At 46.2% G+C, this 24073-nt stretch overlaps 1 long non-coding RNA gene across 1 annotated transcript; it reads left to right on the top strand.

Annotated features, from left to right (window-relative positions):
* Window positions 1-5723: 5723 nt before the first annotated feature.
* Window positions 5724-12578, top strand: LOC121490404. The gene is made up of 3 exons (XR_005987653.1): window positions 5724-5839; window positions 8530-8693; window positions 12090-12578. It is a non-coding gene; the product is annotated as an uncharacterized LOC121490404 (long non-coding RNA).
* Window positions 12579-24073: the final 11495 nt, after the last annotated feature.

Here is a 24073-nt window from a genome sequence, read left to right as displayed (position 1 = left end):
GCCCCATGCCATCTCAGCCCTCCTGCCCGCTACCCCGTCTCAGGAACCTTTGCTTTCAGCCCAGGCCGGTCACCTTTCCCTGAACCTGCCAGGCCATTCCTCAGCCTCAGGTGTCTACTACGTCACTTGGATATCTGCCTTCCAAGTAACATTTATCCTTGAAAACCCAGTGAAAAGGTTAGGTCGTCCATGAAGCGTACCCCAAACCTCTGGGCGGGCCTGCCTTGCTTTCTCCTCCAGGCTTCCCATGGGCTTCACTTGCCTCCCATCAGGCCCTCTCCTCAGGGAAGGACCGTGGACAAGACGAGCAGGCTTGCCGGTGAGCTAACAAGCACTGCACAAACAGGCCCACAACTATTTCAGCCAAGTAACTTCTGGTACTAACACCTGCTCCAGAGAGCCAAGGTGAAACAGAAAAGGCCGGTAGGACTTAGAGGGCCTGGGAGGGGACAGCTTGGAAGTCACCACCGAGGTGGTGAACCCGAGCAAAGTTCTGAACGAAGGGAAGAAAGCAACCACATGAAAAGAGAAGAATTTGGCAGGTGGGGGGAACTGCTCGTGCAAATGCCCTGCATGTCGGCCACACTCAGAGCAGTTAGGGGGCTAAGGAGTGTGGACAGAGGCCAGAGTTTGGAGGACCATGGAGGCCAAAGTAAGAAGGGTAGTTAGATGGCACTTGAAGGTCGAGGAGAGCCATTGGAAGGACCTAAGCTGGAGCGCAACATCACTCCTGCTTTTAAAAGATCACTCCACCAAACCCCAAGGTGGGATCACCACACACCTGTTAGGACGGCTGAGGAAAGAAAGGGAGGGAGGGAACTGTTGGAAGGAATAAAATGATACAGTCGCTGTGGAAACAGTCTGGAAGGGCCTCAGAAAACTAAAAATAAAACTACTGGGGCACCTGGGTGGCTCAGTGGTTGAGCGTCTGCCTTTGGCTCAGTTCATGATCCTGGAGTCCTGGGATCGAGTCCCGCATCAGGCTCCCCATGGGGAGCCTGCTTCTCCCTCTGCCTGTGTCTCTGCCTCTCTCTGTGTGTCTCCCATGAATAAATAAATAGAATCTTTTTAAAAAATAAAAATAATAAAAATAAAACTGTATGATCCAGGGGCACCCAGGTGGCTCAGTTGGCTCAGCTTCTGCCTTCGGTTCAGGTCACCATCTCAGGGTGGTGAGATCGAGCCCCATGTCAGGCTCCCCGCTCAGCTTCTCCCTCTCCCTCTGCCGCTCCCCCTCCTTGTGCTCTCTCTTTCAAATAAGTAAATAAAATCTTAAAAATAAATAAAGAACTATATGATCCAGCAATCCCACTTTTGGGTATGTATCCAAAAGAATTAATAACAGCATTGTGAAGAGCTGTTCGTGTACTCCTGGTATCGCAGTATTATGCACAACAGCCACGAAAGCAGTCGAAATGTCAATCAGCAAGCAGATGGATAAAGATGATGCGGCACATACATTCAGCCTCACAGAGCGAGGGGGGGGAATGCTACAGCGTGGATCTTGAGGACGTCCTGCTAAGTGAAATAAGCCAGTTACAAAAAGACAAATACTGCACAAGGTCACCTATGTGAGGTATGTAGCATAGTCAGAAACTAGAGTGGTGGGGGGGTCTGCGGGGGAGAGGGGCTGGGGAGACACTCAGTGGGGAGAGGGCTTCGGTTTTGCAAGATGCAAAACTAGGTAGAGACCTGTTGCACGACAGCATGCGGATGCTTCATGCTTCCCCTGTGTACGTGCAAAAATGGCACGGCGGTGAATTTTATGTTACGTGTTTTTTCCAATAAGAAGAAAAGGCCACTCTAGATGCTCCAAGGAGCACTTGGCTGTGGGGATGCAGGGAGGGAATGGCAAGAGTGAGGTAGGAGACCACTGTTCAGAAGCAATAGTGAGGACACCTCGGGGGCTCAGTGGTTGGGCATCTGCCTTCGGCCCAGGGCATGACCCTGGGGTCCCGGGATCGAGTCCCGCATTGGGCTCCCTGCAGGGCCCCTGTTTCTCCCTCTGCCTGTGTCTCTGCCTCTCTCTGTGTGTCTCTTGTGAATAAATAAAATCTTAAAAAAAAAAAAAAAAAAACAGTGAGAGATGAGGGTGGCTTGGACCAGACTCGTATAGAAGGGATGGATTGGGAGTTAATTTTAGAGTTAAAGCAACAGAATTTACAGATAAATTGGATATGGGGATAGAGAAAAGGAAAGAAGCAAGAATGACTCCCGGGTTTTGGTTTTCAAGCAACTGGCTGGACAGTACTGGCATTTACGTAGGACAAACCAGGGTTGGGGAGCTGGTGGGTGGGGAGGAAGAGGTCAACAAGAGGCGCACAGCCAAGAATTCGACTTTGGGCTGACTTAAGAGGGCTGTGGGGCTTCCAAGTGGAGACATCTGGGAGGTAATTGGGTCTGACTCAGGGCAGGTGAGTTAGTTTGGTATTTAAAGGTCTGAGCCTGGAGGAGATCTAGCAACAGAGGAAGGACGAGACCCCAGAGTCAGGCCCTGGAGCGCCCCAACCTGCAGAGCTTTGGTGGAGTGCAGTGAGCCGAGGAGGGGGTCGGGCAGCCAGGGAGGAGGAGGAGGCTTGGGAGGCTGTGACACTACCTGAGGGAAAGTCATCGGGCCCAGAAGCTCGTGGGACTTGCTGAGATGTCTGGGTGCTTTGTCTTCTCACCTCACTGGGGTCACCTCTTCTCATGATGCCCCCGACGTAGAGAGGCCCCTGCCCCCTGCCCCGCTCTGTCTCTGGCATGCTTCTCACTCTGGCCCTTACCAGGCGCTGAAAGTCCTTAGGACCCTTCTAGGTTATAGACCCAGCCTTAATTCGGTCATGGCTAGTGTTTGCTCCCATGTGAACCAGGTAAACTTCACAGTTACTTTGAATGAACATTCTCCCCACTCCCAGCTGGGGTCTGCGGCGGAGGGGAGGCCAAGACCTAGAAGGGAAAGAGCCAGAAGGGCGAGGAAAGGGGGCAGGAAGGTTCTTACCTGAGCAGCACCACCTGCCTCCACCGGCTCTGTGCTTAAGCCAGAGCTGCACACGGACTCTCTCCCCGGGGGGCACTGTGGTGAGCACCCGGAGCCTCCCAGCCCATCGGTCTCTGCACGACTGCCCCTGGACGCCGCCTTATGTGTCATCTCTGCTCTGGCCCTTTGCTTACTGCTTCCTCGGCAGGCAGGAATCCAGCTCAGACCCTCTGGGTCCCGTTCTCACCTCCGGGCGATCCTTGGACCAACCAAGGCCTAAGGTGACCCTGACTCAGCTTGGCCCACTGCACGCACCCCCTGCCCTGCAGACCCGGGAAGAGCAGATGGCCCCTTCTCCGTCCCCTCCTCCATCCGCACCTTACCTGGAGGTCTCACGAGGGAAGTCAGACTCCACACACACACACACACACACACACACACACACACCTGTGTCCCTCCACTGCAGGGGATGTATGTCAAAGTTGGGGGTGGGATGCCCATCGATGCCCTTCTCACTAAGGTGGAAGTGAGCACCAGGCACCCCCAATCTTCTCCTTCGAGGGGTCCTCCCAGCACACCCACACTCCTCCCTAAAAGCCTCCTCATAAATCATTCTCCTAACATCCAGAGTCTATATACCACTAGAGAAAAGTGAGGCATTTAAAGCTTTTAATGAAATCCTTTGATTTGGTCTCCTATGTTACATGTTTTATTCCCCGTTATGTGGTAGTAAACGCCGTGTGAAGAATATACAGCAAGATAATAGAAGAAAGGGGGCCGGGGAAGTGCTGTTTCACTTTATCGCAAAATATAAACATTTAAGATGTACTTAATTTAGAAAAGGCAAGACAGGGCATCCCGGGGGGCTCAGCGGCTGAGCATCTGCCTTCAGCCCAAGGAGTGATCCTGGAGTCCCGGGATCGAGTCCCACGTTGGGCTCCCTGCATGGAGCCTGCTTCTCCCTCTGCCTGTGTCTCTGCCTCTGTGTGTGTGTGTGTGTGTGTGTGTGTGTCTCCTGAATAAATAATATTTAAAAATCTTTAAAAAAAAAAAAAGAGAGAAAAGGCAAGACAGCAACATGAATCAGACACAAGAACGTGTTAGAAGGTATCCAGTGAATGGCTCCTTCCCATCCCTGCCCTGTGTCTCCCCGTTCACCAGCCTAGGTAACCTGTCTAAACACTTTTGTGTGTGTCCTTTCGGCCGTTCTTTTTTTTTTTTTTTTTTTTTTTAATCAGGCATATACAAGCCTGAAGTATTCTTGTTTTAGCCGCTCCTTACACAAATGGTAGCATGCCACCCATGCTGTTTTGCACTTTGCTTTTTTTTTTTTTTTTTTTACCTGATTGCATATCTTGGAGAGTTTCTCCTCTCAGGACTTGGAGATCTTCCTCCTTCACCTTTACAGCTGCAAAGTTAAGAAAGCCCAATGTGTGAATGTTCTACAATTTATTTATAATTTATTTAAATTTATTTAATGTTCATTACTTTATCGATGGTCCTCGAGGACCATGTAGGGAGTCTGCAGGCTGTTGTTGTTCCCGATAACCTGGCAACGGAGGACTCTACGCTTTGGCCACTTCCCAGGCGGGCCTGAACCCGCAGACTGACCTCCGGGGGTGGCTGCCCTGGGCAAGGGGAATGCGTGTCTGTCACTCGGGTCTGTTACCTCGGGCCTGAAACCAGGGTCTTTAAATCCGCAGGTTGTTGGGGCTGCTTCTCGGCAGAGCTTGCCGGTGAGCAGCAACCCGAATCGCAGAAAGGAACGATCCGGGTCCAGGTCGGAGGTGACAGGAGCTCAGCCTGGCAAGGGGGCGGCAAAACTTGCTCTGGGCCACCAGGCAGGTTGGCGGGCGAAGCAGGAACCCGGCCGCGTGCACGCAGGCTGGGGGTTTGGATTTTATCCCTAGTGGCATGGGGATGGCGAGTCCGCAGAGGGGCTGGAGTGCAGAGGTGATGCGAGGTGTGTCCATTTTAGATTACTGCCTGCCCTTTTTTTTTCTTTCAAAAAAAAAAAAAAAAATGTCCCTAACGGTGTGTCTTGCTCATCAGAGCCAACCGAATTCTTAAGTGCAATGTAAACATCCATCCTAAAAGCCTCTTTGCGACATCTGGGAAAACTGTCGATACGCAGGGAATTCATTAAAGACAAGCCAGCTTCGGTGAGGCCTGGAGACCTAAGTCGCCCTACAGATGCGCCCTGTGTGAGCCTGAAGGCCACAAAAGGGAGAGGGTGCGGGCAGCCCGGGGGGCTCAGCGGCTTGGCACCCTCCTTCAGCCCAGGGCCTGATCCTGGAGTCACGGGATCGAGTCCCATGTCGGGCTCCCTGCATGGGGCCTGCTTCTCCTCTGCCTGTGTCTCTGCCCCCCCCCCCTCTCTCTCTCTCTGTGTGTGTGTGTGTGTGTGTGTGTGTCTTTCATGAATAAATGAATAAAATCTTAAAAAAAGGGGTGGGGGGAGAGGATGCCTGTCAGTCAGGGAGGCCTAGACCCAGGATGAGCGTGCGGACACCTGGCGTCACCGTTTGTGTTACTCATTCCCTGGGACTGGATTCCTTAACTCCGGAAGCCGACAGGGGCTCTCCAGCTCGTGGAACTTCTCCTTGACCTGAGCAGCCCCCGCTCTTCCACTAGTTTCCCGTAACGGTGCTGTGATGACAAGGGGACAAACAGAGTCACACATTAACAGTTTGCACGGTTTACAGTAACCTGCGGTTTCAAGTCCACTCTAGGCCTTTCCTTAGAAGCTGGAGAAGAGAGAAAAGAGACAGTGATTTCTTCTGTCCTGCCGGGTGGACAGGTTGGCAGAGAATCGCCGGCCCACGAATGCCGAGGGGAAAGGCCCTTCCTACGCCCACCAGGCCCAGCGGCACCCATGGGGTATGTACTGCACCGTGTTCCTTGCCTTCAGCATCTGTTTTTTTTTTTTTTTAAATAAAGATTTTATTTATTTATCCATGAGAGAGGGGTGGGCAGAGACCCAGGCAGAGGGAGAAGCAGGCCCCATGCAGGTAGTCTGACGCGGGACTCAAACCCAGGTCTCCAGGATCACACTCAAAGGCAGGTTCTAAACCGCTGAGCCATCCAGGCTGCCCTCGCATCTGTTTTTACTGAAGTGCTTGTTACCTCACTCGGGGCCACCGTTGGGACCTCTTTATCACCTGCCAACACGGACCTGGTTTGCTTGCCGTGGCACTGTCCCCTCCAGATGTGGCCACTGCGGCCCCAGCACCCACCGCTCTGCTCGCAGGACTTTGCCTGCGCGGGGCCTTGGGGGCCAGTGATGATCCAGCAGCCGGGGCCCGGGGGTGTCGAGGCTGGGGGGGCCCGACGACTTCTACATCCCCTGAGTACGGGGAGCCAGGGGGAATTCCATGCAGCCGCAGGAGGGAGCACCTGAGGGGGGAATAGATGAACTTCTGCAAATTCTGCTGCACCTGGTGGTTGGGGGTTGGGACCCAGGCAGTCAAACTGGAAGACTGAATAAGGGGGTGAACCCCACCATGCAGGGACTTCATCAGAGCCTCGCTTCTCTCTCTACCATGGTCAATATTTCCGTGTCCTGAAGTTCCCGGGTCTTGTCTTAGGGAAGGTTTCCCCCTCGTCCCGCCTTGCCAGGACTCCCCCCCCCCCCCCCATAGCTTCATTCTACATCTATTTCTCAACTCCAGTTGGCTTCTTAAACTCATGACCAGCACTTGGCCTACATTTGAATTCCTATTTTGAAATTTTTCTCTACTTAGTATAAATTATTCCCAGAGTGATATTTTTCATAAGCAGATACATCCGAACCCATTCTCGCTCACCTTCATCCCTGGGACACTTGGTTCCCTGGCCATAAAGCTCACTGCTTTTTCTCCATTAACAAACTCCCATTCTAAACAAGCTACAGAATAACCTTTCTTTTTTCTAAGTGCAAATTTATGAACTGTCATGAATGGTAATTTTACTTGTTTTGGTGTATTCAGTCAGAATTTGTGCTTGTGTGTTTTCACACCACGGTAAGCAAGTTTTCCTTCTTTCTGAGCATCTTGATTTTTTTTTTCCTTAAATGTTGCTGTTGCTGTTAAAATAAGAAAAACTAAAATCCCTCCAAGAAGAAAACGAGACACTTTCTCCCACTATTTAGATCCCAAAGATCTGGCTGGGTCTCTTCTAAGCCATCTTCTCTTGAGGTGGCAAATGCGATGTTCACATCCCTTTGGTGTCACTAGGTGCCATTTTGCAACGGTTGTGGTCTGAAGAATTTGGGAAATTCTCCCTGGGAAATTCTCTTTAATAGTAACTTGGTCTAGACTATTACTCACCTCCTTAACATTCGGGGTTTTGGGCACCTGGCTGGCTCAGTCGTTGGAGCATGTGACTCTTGATTTCAGGGTTGTGAGTTTGAGCCCCACGTTAGGCCTCGAGATTACAAATAAATGAACTTAAGAAAACACCATTCATGGTTCTGTTTACCCTCAAGAACAATTATCTTTACCTTTATTAGGAAGACTATTCTTTCTGAATACGTGTAAATGCAAGCAATAGAAGGCAACTCTGGCTAATTTAAGCAGAAGGGAATTTAAGAGCCTCAAGGAGAAGCCTCTGTTTGAAGATGGTGATTTGAACACAGACATTTACCTCCGCTGCCTCCTAAGACCTCTCTAATAAAGGACATTTTTTTTTAAGTAGGCTCCACACCCAAGGTGGGGTTCAAACTCATGACCCTGAGATCAAGAGTTGCCTGCTTTACTGACTGAGCCAGCCAGGTGCCCCAGGGCATTTTTATTAAGAAATTCAAAAGGACACAGGCACCCGGGTGGCTCAGTGGGTTAAGCATCTGCCTTCAGCTCAGGTCATGATCTCAGGGTCCTGGGATGGAGCCCCACATCGAGTTCCATGCTCAACAGGGAGCCTGCTTCTCCCCCTCCCTCTCCCTCTGCCCCCACTCATGTTCTCTCTGTAAAATAAAAAAAAATCTTAAAAAAAAAAAAACCTGAAATACACACACACACACACACACACACACACAAGACATAGTCAAGGGTTAAAGAGAGTAAGGGAGATAACACAGTAACACAGTTTTGGAAGATAGAAGATAAAAAGCATCTCATCTAGCATCTGGGGACAGTTGACTCCTAAGCTGGGAAACTCATATGCACTAAAGAAATATCTCAAAGGCTCAGAGGTTGATTGTACTTGGTACTTCTGTGAGATGAGGCTGAAAGAGGGAGATTTGCAGACGTACAAATGAAATGGGGAACCAGCAGGAAGCCAGCTTGAGTAGCAGAGTGAAAAAGAAAAGAGGGTAGAACCTGAAGCAGGAAAGCAAGCCAAAGCTGATGGAGAGCCCTCAGAACACACTGAGGAGTCTGGATGTCCTTCTAAGGGTGATGGAAGATTCGAGGAGGGGTGCGAGGGGGTCTGTGTAACAAGCTGAAAGTGAAAATGGTGCAGTACCTAATCCTGCCCCTCTCACAAGATTAAATGACTCGAGGGTAGGCATATGGCCCAAACTGGGCCAAAGGAGGACCAGTCCTGGGACTACTGTTTGACTTTTGGAAAATCATTTTTCTCTTTTCCCTGAGGAGGCTAAGTCAATAGGATGTAGGCCTGGAACTGTGAGCGGCCATCAACGCCATCCTGCCTGCCTGAGAATGATGCCAACACAGAGAAAACAGACATCAGGAGAGAAATAAAAAGTGACAGAGGAACCAAATTTTGCTGACATTGTGTGAGCCCTTGAATGCAGGTGAGCCTAAAATGAAATACAGTGTTGGATTTACCAGCTTTGTAAGCCAATATGTTTCCTTTTTTTTAAACTCAAGGCAGTTTGCACTGGGTTTCTGTCACTAGCAAGATTTTGGATTAATAGAGACACCAATTAATTTTTTAAAGATTTATTTATTTCTTAGAGAGAGAGAGAGAGAGCATGAGCAGGGGGAGGGGCAGAGGGAGAAGCAGACTCCCCGCTGAGCAGGGAGCCTGATCCCAGGACCCCAGGGTCACAGCCTACACTGAAGGCAGATGCTCAACCAGCTGAGCCACCCAGGCGCCCCAGACACCAAATTATTAACAGTGATTATCTTAATAAAATAAAAATAAATAAAAAATTTTAAAAACCCAAAACAATGATTATCTTCAGTAGTGAGATTATAGGTGATTGTTTTGTTTTTAGTAGTGACAACAAATTTACTAGTTTTATAATAAAAGAAATTAATGTATTATTTTAATATATGGAGGGGAGAGATAGGATGCCATTGAGGTTAGAGAACCAATAGATGTAAAAAAAAAAAAAAAGAGAGAGAGAGAGAGAGACAACAGATGTTTGATCAATCTAACAAAGGGCTTTGGACCCTTCTTGGCAGTCTCCAATTCCTAATTTGCTTCTAGGTTTCTCTTGTACCCCCCTCCTTTTTGTTACTTACATAATCTACTCTATTTTTTAAGATTTTATTTATTTATTTGAGAGAGAAAGAGCATAAACAGTAGGTCCCTGCTGAGCAGGGAGCCTGATGCTGGGATCATGACCTGAGCCAAAAGCAGCCACTTAACTGACAGAGCCACCCAGGCACCCCTACATAATCCAAATCCAAAAATCCAGGAATAGAGAAATGACATTAATGATTTCTGAAAGTCTCTGCCAAGCCTGTGATTTTCAGGAGGACCTCTATTCTACATGGGCCATAATGGTACTCTAATTAAAGCTAATGTTGATGCTGTATTTTTCTTTGCAAGAGAAAAGGATAGAACATGAGAAATTCTTTTCTCTTCCAGTAAACGCTTGTCCAAAAAAGATTTTATTTATTTATTTATGAGAGACACAGGCAGAGGGAGAAGCAGGTTCCTCCTCCGTGGGGAGCCTGATGCAAGACTCAATCCCAGAACCCCAGGGTCATGCCCTGAGTGGGAGGCAGACGCTCAACCACTGAGCCACCCAGGCGTCGTCCCTCCAGTAAACACTTTCATACTTATGTACATAAAAAGGAGGGATGCCTCGTCTGCCTTCAGCCCAGGGCGTGATCCTGGAGTCCCGGGATCGAGTCCCATGTCGAGTTCCCTGCATGGAGCCTGCTTCTCCCTCTGCCTGTGTCTCTGCCTCTCTCTGTGTCTCTCATGAATAAATAAATAAACTATTTTTTAAAATAAAGGAATGTAAAAAAAGAAAAAGATGCTATGAATAAGATTTTGGATGCTGATAGCTGGAAACTCCATTAAAGTTAGCTTAAACATGGTGAGCATATTCCATTTCTAAAGATCCAAAGGAAATGGGCTTCATTTGGTGCTGGAGGGAGTTCACCTGAAGGAAAAATTCCGGCTCCTCAGTTGAGGAAGTGATGCTATTACCAAGGGGAGGGATGGAATGAATCTTGGGACTGACTCCTCTGGGGCTGCCAAAATGGGCTCTGGATCTCCCTGGAAATTTGGCTGTCACTTTGCCTGGGCCTTGACCTCCCCTCCCCCCCCCCTTAAGGTTCTTCCATGATCAGTATGTCTTTGCAGAGCGCAAAGAGTACCACAGTTCATGATCACAAGAAAAGAAAATCGCCCTGGTAACCTAAGCAAAAGTGGAATTTTTCTTTCTTTCTTAAAGATTTTATTTGTTTATTCATGAGAGACACAGGCAGAGGGAGAAGCAGGCTCCCTGCGGGGAGCCCAGTGCAGGACTCAATCTGCGGGCCCCAGGATCATGACCTGAGCCAAAGGCAGACGCTCAACCACTGAGCCACCCAGGCATCCCAAAAGTGGAATTATTTTAAAGACTAAATTGTTAACTTGGAGAACCTCCAGAGGTCCAGAGAATTAGGCCTGATGGCCATCTAGCTATGAATCCACTGAGGGTAATGCCACAGTGACTAGGTGAGGACACTTGCCTCACTCCTGTCCCTGAGCCCAGACCTCACAGACCATACCTATGACCCCTTCCCCAAACTGCCACTTGCAAGAAGAGAAAAGGAAAGAAGGAAAGGGGGATGGAGGGAGGGAGGGAGGGAGGGAAGGAAGGAAGGAAGGAAGGAAGGAAGGAAGGAAGGAAGGAAGATGGATCTTAGATCATAATATGGAAGCCATGTATTGAGGATAACAGGGAAACAAGGTAGGAAGATCCTATCTGACTAGAGTACTATTATTTTGGCCTCTGTTATAGGAGATGAATCTGTGTCCTAAATAATCTCCTCGGATTTTATCAAAATAGCCTCCTTTGCCTTCAAAATCTATGGCAGATGGCTTTGGACAAAAGAAGTGAAGCCAATGGTGGTTGTATGACACCATGCTGGAAGGCTCCAGCAGGAAGTAAGAGGCAATTAATAAGGTGAAAACCACTCAAAAAAAAAAAAAAAAAAACCACTCATCTTTGTTGGGCAGCCTTGGTGTGTTTAGGGCTTCCAATCAACCTATAAGAAACAAATCTAGCAGGGGAAAAAAGTATCACCAGCAATGTCCACTACAGGAAGACATAAAGGCACCACTTTAGTCCATTATCTGGAGGAAGGAGCCCTGTGGGTGTTCATGAAAGCTCAAGTGCTCTCCATAGGCTGGATTAACCGGTTCTCTCACTTTCCTGGGTGGACGGGGGCAACAACAAGGGAAGGATGGTTCCCTCCACATTCTTCACCCGAGAGGACTTTTCTTCCCACTGCAGCTAGTTGATGGTCATTTAGGCCACAGACTGCCTGAAGATCGGATAACTGTGGAAATACAGATTTCTACGGTCCACCCAAAAAAATCTGAATCAATAGGTCTGGAATGCTTATTGTGGTAAGCATTATCATTTTGCAATATATACAAATATTGAATTATTATGTTCTACATCTGAAACTGACGTAATGTTGTCTGTCAATGGGAATAGGGTCCAGCAACCTGCATTTTACACACTTGCCAGGGGATTTTCCTGCACAACAGAGTTTAAGAATCACTGTCATGAATAATATGCAAATCTTTTATAGTAGCAAACTCAAATAAAAATAGACCCCCCAAAAGATGCACCAAAAAGCCTTTTCCACAGAGTTCATGTTCATACTCCAAAGTAATCTCAGAAGAATGGAAAAGGTCCGTGAGTTCAGATGTGTTCCAATATATTTTTCTCTAAATTCTCTAATGAGCCCCAATCGAGGCCAAATCATTAAAATTACTACCCTTTCTTTTCCAGAAATCCAAAATAAGCATCTAAATTGGTTCCTTGGGAGCTTTCAAGAAAAAGGTCAATCACATCTATGTAACATAAGAACAACATCTATTTCCCATTGATGATCCCACACAGTGGACTCAAGCAAAGAGGACTGAAACCTCTAGCAGCACCAGGAGAGAAAAAAGAGCCAGGCTTTCGGCTGCCTCTCCAAAGGATTCAAAGTGTGATTCTAATAACCACGTCAATGAGGAGTAGGCGATTGGCTTGAATTGGTAAGTCTCCTTCATATTTTATGCAACCTACAAAGGTCAGAGTCAGAAACAGAGGTTACAATGGTAGTTGCCAGGGAGTGGGGGAATGGGGAGAGGTTGGTCCAAGGGTGTACATTTTTCAATTATGAGTAAATTCTGGGTGTCTTAATGTACAGAATGATGATTATAGTTACTAATAATGTATTACATTTTTTTGAAATTTGCTAAGAGAGTAGATCTTAAGTGTTCTCACCACACACAGGCCAAAAATAACTATGTGAGGTGATGGATGTGTTAATTAGCTTGATTGTGGTCATCATTTCACAATGGAGAGACATAACAAATCATCACACTGTTCGCCTTAAATACATACATTTTTTTATGTCAATTATACCTCAGTGAGGCTAGGGGGAAAAAAAGTATCCTTTATCGTTTACAATCCATTAAATTTATTCTGACCTTATACCATTTCATACCATTTCATACAATTTCATAGTTATTTCAGAATAACTTTGGAGGAATTCAATGGAGTTTGGCAGAAACCCTCTTAGAGTGATAAAAAGAAATGTAGCTTCTGCAATGTCATTCTTTAACATGAGCCATAAAAGACCTAGGGGTGGGGGTGGGAAGAGTGTCTATTCTCATAACAGAGTTGAAAAGATTTAAGCTGTGTAATCTAAGAATAAGAAAAGATAATATAAATCCCGAAATGTATGCACAGAGTTTGAAGCTGGACCCCCTTTAAAAGTGCTCTGCAGTATGGTCAAGTTTTAAGGAAAGAAGGAAAAGACAGGGCTTAATGAATCCACCTCCTCTAAAGAAATTGGTCCCCCAAATTTCCATTTCATTGCCATGACAACCAGTACTCCATCATTGCCATAGCAACCAGTTGAATAGCATTAGTCTAAAGACAAGCTCTCTGATTGGGTGACCAACGGAGGCCATGAGGAGCTGCACAACAAGGCTGACAGGCCACTCTGGGATCACAGTGACCTATTTCTCGCCTTCCGGCAGGTTTCAGTCCTCCACTGTCTCCCTAAACCAAATATTGTTTTTGGAGCCCGACAATTTCAAGAAGCATATAACCATTATCCTCCCACATGTCAGTGATAAATTGGAGGCCATTTATTTTCTAATTTTCCAGAAGTGTGGTAATAACTCACAGCCACACACTTCACCATGCCTTGCACTTTAATTATGACATCCCCTCTGTGTTACGTGCGCTAGCCATGTCTACCACCAGATGTTGGCCACTGATGACAACAAGCTGCCTTCTCTGAGGAGGCCCCTGACAAGCTGACCTGGGAGGAAATGCTGAGGGTGAGGAGTGGCCCTCCTGTGGAGTGACAGAGGGAGGAACAGATCTGTGCGTGTGGCAATGCTCTCATTTATATACATACCTGAACTGGGATTCATTCTCTCTCTCTCTCTCTCTCTCTCTCTCTTTAAGGTTTTATTTATTGATTCATGAGAGACACACAGAGAGAGGCAGAGACACAGGCAGAGGGAGAAGCAGGCTCCCTGCAGGGACCCCGGGGTCATGACCTAAGCCAAAGGCAGACGCTCCACCACTGAACCACCCAGGAGTCTCTGAACTGGGATTCTCAATGCAAAGATAGGTTTTTGGTTTTTGGTTGTTTGTTTGTTTGTTTGTTGTTTTTTTTTTTAATGCTGTCATTTCAAAAAATCTGTGGAGCTTTGGAAAGAAAAACATTTTCCAGGTGATAGTCTTGCTTGTTAGTTGCTCGAAGCAGACTGCTTGTGTATTCATAAACCATTCCTGGCACGCTCCTGGAAGCAGAGTTGCCTTGGGAAATCCGTTCCACTCCCAGCCTTACCTTCTCTGGGCAGGTGGACCGTGCTGTTCCCACATGTGTACTGTCAGGAAACGTCCTTGACGTTTTCCAGCCCTGGAGTCTCATAAGAGATATATTGAGACCCACACTTGGGCAGCACCAAAGCTTCCAAAGGTGAGGGCTTGAAAGAGCAAAGGCTTTGGGGAAAGGAGGGAGGGGACTTGTGCATACTCTGCAAACCCAGTTAGGAGACAACTGAACATCCCAGAGCAATGAAAATACAGGGTTCTTAAGATGCCTCTATTAACTCGACAGATATTTTAGAGCCCCTGCCAGCTGGCAGATGCTCTTCCAGGGGCTTGAGATGCCTAAGTGAGAAGGCAACGAGCCCTGCCCTTGTGGAGCTTACATTCACATTTTCCCTAAGGCTGGGAAATGGCAAGTGTCTGCATCCAAACATAGAATTCTTTTGTGTGGGATGATGGAAATTATGGTGGGAGGGGCCCAACCTCCAGCGTTCCCAGGCACTGCCATGGTGCATGTTATACCCCAGCCACTGGGTATAAACGAGCCTTGGCCTCTGGCCTCGGGAAGTTGAAAGAACAGAGAAGGAGATGGATGGCCGTCACTTATAAGAGAAATCAGGGCACAGAAGGATGAGAATCGAAGAGCCCACAGCCAAAGGAGACTGAGCAAGGCCAGGCAGAAAAGGGGCTAAAGCTTCCAGAGGAAGTGCTGATGGTGAGAATGAAGGTACAGGGGGGTGACAGACAGTTTGGGGTAAGGAAGAGCCATCGAGATGCAGGAAACAGCTGAGGTGTCCCAGGGAAGAGCTGCATGAGATGCAGCTGGGGCAGGGGGCACGGGGGAGGGGGGGGCACGGGGGGGGCACACCCCTGACAAGATTCAAACTGCAGGAGGTAAATTAAAATAAATGTATTAAAAAATAAATCCTTAGATCAGTAAACCATGTACTGAATCAGACTACGCTCCTAATTAATAGAATTTTACTTTAATCTATGCATGGAAAACAATTCTTCTGGTTTGGGTCAGGGATTACAATAAAGGGAATTTGGTTTGGTTGGGGAGTAGGGAAAAAGAAGATTTCAGCTCAACAAACAGTTCTCGAGCCTTGTCTCAGTGCCTGGCACGAGGCAAAAAGAGCTGTGAGGCCCGGCCACTTGATCCTTACAGTCTAGTCATACATGCAGCATTCTACAAATCCATCTAGAATATTCAGAAAGTGACCAAAGAGGGGATCCCTGGGTGGCTCAGCGGTTTAGCACCTGCCTTTGGCCCAGGGTGCGATCCTGGAGTCCCCGGATCAAGTCCCACGTCGGGCTCCTGGCATGGAGCCTGCTTCTCCCTCCTCCTGTGTCTTTGCCCCTCTCTCTCTCTATGTCTATCATAAATAAATAAATAAATAATCAATCTTAAAAAAAAAAAAAAGTGACCAAAGAGAGGTGCCTACACAGGGCCACCTCCAGCTGAACATCTGTACCTCGCTGAGCTGAGGACTTCAAATGATAAACCTCCCCAAGGCCAGATTACTTCCCTTCCTCATGCCTGTGAGCTGGACTACTCCTGTTCTGGGAGCATCTGCCTGGCTCGGTCAGTAGAGCATGTGACTCTTGATGTGGGATTGTGAGTTCAAGCGCTACATTGGGTGTAGAGCTTACTTAAAATTAGATAAAATAAAGTGAGAAGGGATCAGATAAAGGCAGATTCCAGCGCCTGCTTTTTCTCCATACGAGCTGTGTAACTTTAGGCAAGTTAATTAACTACACCATGCCTCAGTTTCCTCACCTGAAAAATGGGATTCCTTCATTTGCTATCACATATGACGATTGGTAGGTTAGATAAAGCCTCTGAAGTGCTTTGCGTGATACGTAACCAACACTCAGGAAGCCTAGCTACCATCATAGTGCTCCTTCTCAGCAAAGCAAGGGTCGGGAGCTGCTGATTACGGGGCATCCTGCCACCCTGAGGATGAGGGATTGACTCTCAGATCTGTTTTAAGCCTTTCAGAACACTTTAGTTTCTCCCTTCTAGGAAAGAATTTAATAATAGTACTTTCCTGTGTGGCCGCAATAGGAGGATAATTCATTTTAAACGTATACTTGAGAATAGAAACTGATGTAGAGCTAGCACCAAGAGGACAGATGCAACCCACAAACGATGAGTAAAGTGTTTAAGACTGTGCCTCGAAGGGGGAAAAAATCAGTAATTCCTGAAATGAGCCCTTCTACCTGGCAAGAACAGAGTTGACTATCCAAGGGATACCCTCTGACCCAAGATAAGGAATAATACAGGCAAAATGGCTTTTTGTTAACAGGCTGCATTCAGTCTTCTCAAAGCCATTTTTAAAAAGATTTTATGTATTCATGAGAGACACAGAGAGGCAGAGGGAGAAGAAGCAGGCTCCCTGTGGAGAGCGTGATGTGGGACTCAATCCCAAGACCCCAGGATCAGGCCCTGAGCCAAAGGCAGCCCCGCTCAACCACTGAGCCGCCCAGACGTCCCTCTCAAAGCCATTTAGAACTAAAAAGTACTACATGTAAATATTTATCAAATTGCTATTAATAAGTACTATCTTCCCTTTATATCCATTACTTGACTGTGAGAGAGTAAGCTTTCATAATTCCCACGAGCACGGCCAGGTAGACACAGCAACCCTGGGCTGAGTTCTTAAAAGAGGATTCTTCTTCACAAAGGCAGAGTTGATGCCAAACAAATGAGATTTGAAGCATAGGAACCAACAATACACAAACAATTTTTTCCTTGTAAGGGGGAATGCCTTTTGTGCATCTGTTTCACAGAATCTCAGACTTTTCCATTTGGGAGGAACTGTACAAGCCCCTGTAGATCAACCTCCCACCTACGTGATCACTATCCTAGTCATTGGTTTAAAACGGGGAAGAGAAAGGAAGAGAAGAGGAACAGAGGAAGGTTGAGGAGGAGGGAAAGGGGAAGAAAGGGAGAGACCATGTTTAAAATTAAACAGTCCAGGGGTGAAATCTGAATCCTGCAACTCAACACTTAACCAACTCTGCATCACCAAAAAAAAAGAAAAAAAAAAAAAAAAGCAACTCTGCGTCTCCTCTTAGGCTGATTTGATTTTATGTGGTTTGACCAGGTATAGAGAACTGTAGTAAAGGACCCAGTGGGTTCACCCTGTCTTTAATGGTCCCTCCAGAAAGTACACTGAAGCCTTTGCAGAAAATCAGACCCACCCCTGCAGCTTAAACAACATTCTTATTTTTACCGTGACCTAGATGAGGCCATATACTATGTCATGACCATGGGCCAATGAATGTCTTTCTGAAATTTTGCTGGAGAGCCCAGGATGTGATCTACTTTGTCAGAACTTTTAAAATCAAAATAGGGATGCCTGGATGGCTCCACGGTTGAGCGTCTGTCTGTCTTTGGCTCAGGGTGTGATCCCGGGGGTCCTGGGATCAAGTCCCCCATTGGGCTCCCTGAAAGGAGCCTGCTTCTCCCTCTGCCTGTGTCTCTGCCTCTTTCTCTGTGTCTCTCATGAATAAATAAATAAAATCTTAAAAAAAAATTATCTCTGCCCCTCCACCTCCTCTCTCTCTCAAATAAATAAAATCGTTGAAAATAAAATAATAGCCGAGCAAAAGTCAGAAGGATGGACCAGAATACAAAGAAGCAGTGAAGAGGTTTGAGAATGAAAACATAAAGAAGGAGTTCAATAAGACTGACATTGAGCAGGAGAGAGAGGAATCAGAGGTGACTTTGAAGTTTTGAGGGTCACCGGAATAAGAATCATACCAAGAAAAGAATCAGAGGTGCCAGGGGTGAGCAAGTTTGGGCAAAGCAAGTACTGAGTAGCCCGCGGGATGTCTAGGTGAAGACACTCAGTACTAATTTCTGGCATGGCCCTAACCTCCAGGACTTCATTGCAACTCCTGAATAGCTCATTTGGATTTCAGCAAGAGCTTTTCCCCAACAGAGATTTTTATCCTGGGGGATGTGGACACACGGGGGTCTCCGTGAACCCTTGAAATGATGGAAGTGACTTTTGCTTGTAGTCACGGGCATTTCTGTGGGAGGAAGTATTTTCTGTACAAATTCAAAGGGCATGTGACCCTCTTTCCCCTCCAAAATTGTTAAGTGCGCTCTCTGTTCACCATCCTAAACACTCTAAGCACGGTAAGCCCTCTTTTCTGATCATTTTGGGAGGAGGCACGAGTCTCAGAACAAACCAAAAAAGTTTCTAACGAAGCAGCAGTGAGAGCCCAGTGACTCGTGAATGGTTCTGAGTCAGTAGAAGCTCACCGCACAGTCATCGGATGAGGACAGAGTTTGGAATTTCTTGGTTAAAATTCAATGGACATGACAGTAGAGACTCATCTCTGGAACCAAATCTTGTCTGCATACCTGTCTCTACAAGGACAGTCATGAATACCCCAACTTTTAATACTAAACATGGTCATTTTTACAGCAACTCCCCCACTGCTCGGCTCCTGGCTGTCCAAAGAAGCCAAACTGCACTAACTGTGCCCTCAGGGAAAGGAAGCCACAGTTCAGGAGGCCCCTGTTGCTTCCCTACTACCCTCTACTGGCCGGTTCCAGATACTTCCCTCTCGAGCTTTGCCAGGCCAGGTGGAAGATTTTGCAATTATGCCACTTCGCATAAAGCGTCTCTAGAGAGGTCAGGCCCCAAAGGGGTCCAAAAATTTTAAGACACATCTCCCAGCTCCAAAACCAAAATAAAGCAAGATCAAAATGTCAATAACATTGTTGGGAAACTGCAACATTTTCTAAAAGAGTGCTTTTTTTTTTTTTTTTTTAAGTTGAAAGAAAGTTGTTATTTTGTTTGTTTGGTTGGTTGGTTTTTAGTCTTAGGAGCAGAATTTAGAGATTCATCTTCCATGCAACACCCAGTGCTCATCACAAGTGCGTTCCTTAATGCCCATTGCCCACTTAGCTCATCACCCACCCTCTCCCCTCCAGCACCCTTCAGTTTGTTCTCTATAGTTAAGAGTTGGCTTTATGGTTTGCCTCTCCCTTTTCCTCCCCTATGTTCACCTATTTCGTTGTTTAAATTCCATATATGAGTGAAATCACAGGGTATTTGTCTTTCTCGGACTTATTTCCATTAGGATAATACTCTCTAGCTCCATCCATGTCGTTGCAAATGGCTCTAATAGTGTGTTTTTGCCCCTTGCTTTTTTCTTTTTTAAGATTTTATTTATTCATGAGAGACAGAGAGAGAGAGAGAGAGAGAGAGAGAGAGGCAGAGACACAGGCAGAGGGAGAATCAGGCTCCATGCAGGGAGCCTGATGTGGGACCCGATCCTGGGTCTCCAGGATCAGGCCCTGGGCTGAAGGTGGCGCCAAACCGCTGAGCCACCGGGGCTGCCCGCCACTTGCTAAATATTCATTAATTCCAGATAATTAAGACAATACTTTCAATGTGATATATATAATAAGTGATAATAAATAAACAAAAGAGGCCAAGATATTAGGAAATTTAACAGGTATGCCCACAGATTGGAATAAGGAAAGAAAAGCCTTGAAAATAGCTGTTTGTTTTTTTTTTCCATTAAGACTAATTCCCTTTGTTAGGTAGTATGTGGAAAGTGGTTTCCAAGTAAGCTTAATACATGTATATTTGTCAAATCTACCTCAGTAGAGCTGGAAACTAATAGAAGACTGATTATATTTTGCCTTTCCATTAATACCTTCCAATATAATCGATATATGCATGATAAATGTAAGTTATCCACCATCTGATGAGGCGGCAAGCCCTGATCAGATTTACAGTTCAAGAGATCTTTGTTGATAATGAAAGGACTCGTCACTCTTTCTTTTTTTTTTTTTTTAAGATTTGTTTATGTATTTGAGAGAGAGAAAGAGCGGGGAGAGGGCCGGAGGGGAGAGGGAGAGAGGGAATCCCAAGTGGACTCCACACTGAGCGTGGAGCCCGACCAGGGGCTCCGTCTTACCACCCAGAGATCATGACCTGAGCCGAAATCAAGTCACTTAACTCCCTGTGTCCCCCAGGCGCCCCCTCACTATTCCTTTCTTACTATAACTTCAGGGACAGAAGGGGCATGAAAGAAAATATCGCCCTTGCTAACATGTAACTTAGATGTCCACTCTCATTTTCCCTCCTTGGAAGTCCTTCCCCACCCCTCAAAAAAAAATCTACAAAAGTTGCTAAAGATTTCATAGGGAAGAAGGGAGACATTTACCCTGCAGCCTCTCCACCAGCCCCCTGAAAGCCCTCCTCTCAGGCATTTTTGGCCACCTCTGCAGTGGTCCATCCAAGGGTCTAATTCCATGGGCCGGGGAGCACCTCCCGGCTCCTTTCTCCATTTTACCCCGCCAGCCTTCCTCCCCCACTCCCCACCCCCCAATTCTTCCTCCAGGGAAGTGAAAGGAAAATCCTGGAGGTAGCCAGACCAATTCTACACCAGGCACCTTCTCAAAGCATTTCTACCAATCATTTATACTTTCCCCCAAGAAGAATTTTATCAGCCTCTAAGTGGTCGACAATTTTCCAATATTGTTACAATTCTCACTTGTAGGTAAAGTTTGACAAATCTATACAATTTGTTGAAGCTAGATATTCTTTAGCTGCTGTAGAGTTAACTTCATTGGAGTTAATTCCTTGAGGACAGACAAGAAAGTTCTCTTCTTTTCCTCAATATCATCATCCTTCTAAAAAGTACACAGGATTACAGAGGCTCAGCTTTGATAAAATGAAATGATATTGCTCCTGGAGATTCGTGGTGTTAAAACGAAAAATAACATTAAAAAATACATAAAGAATCACCTTCTCCAGCTGTCCAAGGACAACTGTGCTTGCTAAGCCAGATGGTTACAAATACGAGTCTCAGAAAGTGGCCTTGTTATTGAAAGCAGTTGTTAAAAATATGGAAATAAGACACTCGGTCTGCATTAATGATTTACTGTAGAATTGTATGATTCCACATCAACTTAGCCATATACAGTTTGATCAAAAAGTTTAACTGGTGTGTCCAGACTTTGACAATGGGAGTGTGTAAACTGAGGTCACACGTATTTATTAATTCCCATTTTAAGAAAAGTTTAACTCCTCATCATGCTTGACTGCTGAAATCCCAGGATCTTGGCAATCCCTCTCCTTACAATTTCTGAAAGTCAGGATGCCACCCCAGGCGTCTGTCTCCTCACCAGTCCATGCTCTCTATGCACAGGCTGTCCATCGCTCTGCTGCAAACCACCTCCTGCCATTCCTGGATGTGGTCTCCCTCCAGCTACTATTGCCTACTCCTCTTCTGCCTCTACTCAAGCAAAGGTAGAGACCCTTCTTTTAATTCTGATGACACTTCTCAGCCTAACTGCAACCTTTAGGAAAGCTTTCTCTGACAGTTTAAGAAAATGGAAGGGATATTGTAACACCAAGAATACTTCAAGTTGAAAAAAAAATACCTCAGGCTGTACTGGATCTGGCAACCCAGACACACCTCCAAATCTCCTTTTTAAAAAGATATATTTATTTTGGAGACAGTACACATGCAAGTAGGGTGAGGGAGAGAATCTCGAGCAGACTCCCTGCTGCGCCACAGAACCTAATACAGGGCTTGATCCCACAGCCCTGAGGTCACGACCTGACCCCAAATCAAGAGTCGACATTTTACCGACTGAGCCACCACCACCCAAGCACTCTTCCAAATCTTTTATAATAGTGATCTTTGGACTAGGAGTCTACTACCCAGGGTGTAGTAGTGATTATTTCTCAAGATATGCAAGAATAGAGATCATCATTAGGAAATCAATTTCAGGTCCTCAACTTCCCTATGAACTCTTTCCCAAAATGAGTCTCTGAAGGAGCCTTTAGTGGAATTAAGCTACTTCTCTCTTCTTTATTTTTTTAAAGATTTTATTTATTTATTCATGAGCAAGAGAGAGAGAGAGAGAGAGAGAGAGAGAGAGAGAGAGAGGCAGAGACACAGGCAGAGGGAGAAGCAGGCTCCATGCAGGGAGCCTGACATGGGACTTGATCCCGGGTCTCCAGGATCACGCCCTGGGCTGAAGGTGGCCCTAAACTGCTGAGCCGCCTGGGCTGCCCTACTTCTGTCTTCTTTAATAACTGCCCTTCTCCCCCATAAGTTTACATTAGGAGTCAGTTTTCTGTGTGTGTTTCATGTTTCTGCAGGTCTTGAGAGTGAGGCACTGTCTTTAATTCGGACTTTCAGGGATGTTTGTGTCCTTGTGAGCATCCTTGGGACACAGTGTCTCCCTTTGAGAGCAAAGTGCACACATGGTTACTGTTGAATTATGTCTCCTCTCCACCAAAAGATGCTGAGGTCCTAACTCTCAGGACCTCAGGATGGGACTTTGTTTGGAAATATTGTCATTGCATTAGTTAAGATAAGGTCATGCTGGAGTAGGGTGGCCCCTAGTCCAATATGACTGGTGTCCTTACAAGAAGACAGCCATGTGAAGACAGAGAGGGGGGGTACGCCATGTGACAACAAAACAGAGGCTGGAGATGTGCAGTTGTAAACCAAGGAACACCAAAATGGCCAGCAATCACTAGAAGCTAGGAAGGCAAGAGATTCCCCTACAGGTTTCAGAGGGAAGATCCCTCTGCCAACACCTTGATTTCACACTTTTATTAGACTTCAGAACTTAGAGATGAATTAGTTTCTGTTGTTTTATGCCACCCAACTAGTGGCACTTTGTTATAGCAGCCCTAGGAAACTAATACACCGTCCAGAATAATAATGTTTCACTCGAGCAAATGAAAGGCACACTTACCGACCGTTGTAAGATTTGGGTTTCCTGAGATCAGAATTCTTCTCCTGAAATGCAGTCTATGGCATGAGCTGGCATCCATCTGGGCCCATCCAACACTGACCCTGAGGAAACTGGGGCTCGGGGAACATGCAGAAGTGGTCATATTCTGGCTCTTGCTACTGCTGTGAGTAATTATCTCCCGTCTTCTGCCAGCATCCATGAAACTGTGGCGGGCTAGCTTGTAAAATCCTCAGACCTTGCACAGTTCTCAACATGGGGTATTACTATAGGGTGTAAAAATCTCTGCCCACCTAACAAAGGAACATCTAGATAATCCGTTTCTTCAACCAGGTCATCATAAACACATACTCATTTCACTGAAAGAGATGGTCCAAATAAAGTTTCTAATATATACGTCATTTGCTCATTAAACTCTTAGAGCTCCATGGTAACAGAAAGAATATTTATACATGTAATATGCTGAGATAGTATTTAATAGGGTGACCAGTAATACTTCTGAGAAAATAAAATTCATATTAGGATAAAATTCTATGGGAGACATAGAATGGAGTTTAAGGAACAAAAAGAACGATATAATATTACAAAGCTTGTTAAGATATCTTTGAATAGGGAAAATGGTTGTGATGAAGTCTCTATGGTATCCAGATTTCACTGGACACATTGAAAACAACAATTAGCATTTTCATTTTATTTTTTTTTAAGATCTTATTTATTCATGAGAGACACACACACAGAGAGAGAGAGAGAGAGAGAGAGAGAGAGAGAGAGAGAGAGGCAGAGACACAGGCAGAGGAGCAGGCTCCATGCAGGGAGCCTGACGTGGGACTCGATCCAGGGTCTCCAGGATCATGCCCTGGGCTGAAGGTGCCGCTAAACCGCTGAGCCACCAGGCTGCCCAGCATTTTCATTTTAAATGTCAATATCTACAATATATGGTAAGATAAATCTTTTGAGACTATTTACATATAATGATGATGACTTCAGATTAAAAAAAAATCAAGGTATCATGGCTTTTCAAAACTGGGAGGAAGGTATGCAAGTAAAACAGGTTTGAAGACTATTCATGGCCTTCCCACTTAAGCTCTCCAGCTCCTGGTCTGTCAGGAAGGCAGGAGCCAGCTCACCTTACTACCCGCACAAGCCAAGGCCCGTGTTTATCACGGCCAACTGCTGTATCACC

The sequence above is a fragment of the Vulpes lagopus genome, chromosome 5 (assembly GCF_018345385.1).
Source record: "Vulpes lagopus strain Blue_001 chromosome 5, ASM1834538v1, whole genome shotgun sequence".
NCBI lineage: Eukaryota > Metazoa > Chordata > Mammalia > Carnivora > Canidae > Vulpes > Vulpes lagopus.
This window is presented reverse-complemented; position numbering and strand designations above follow the sequence as displayed.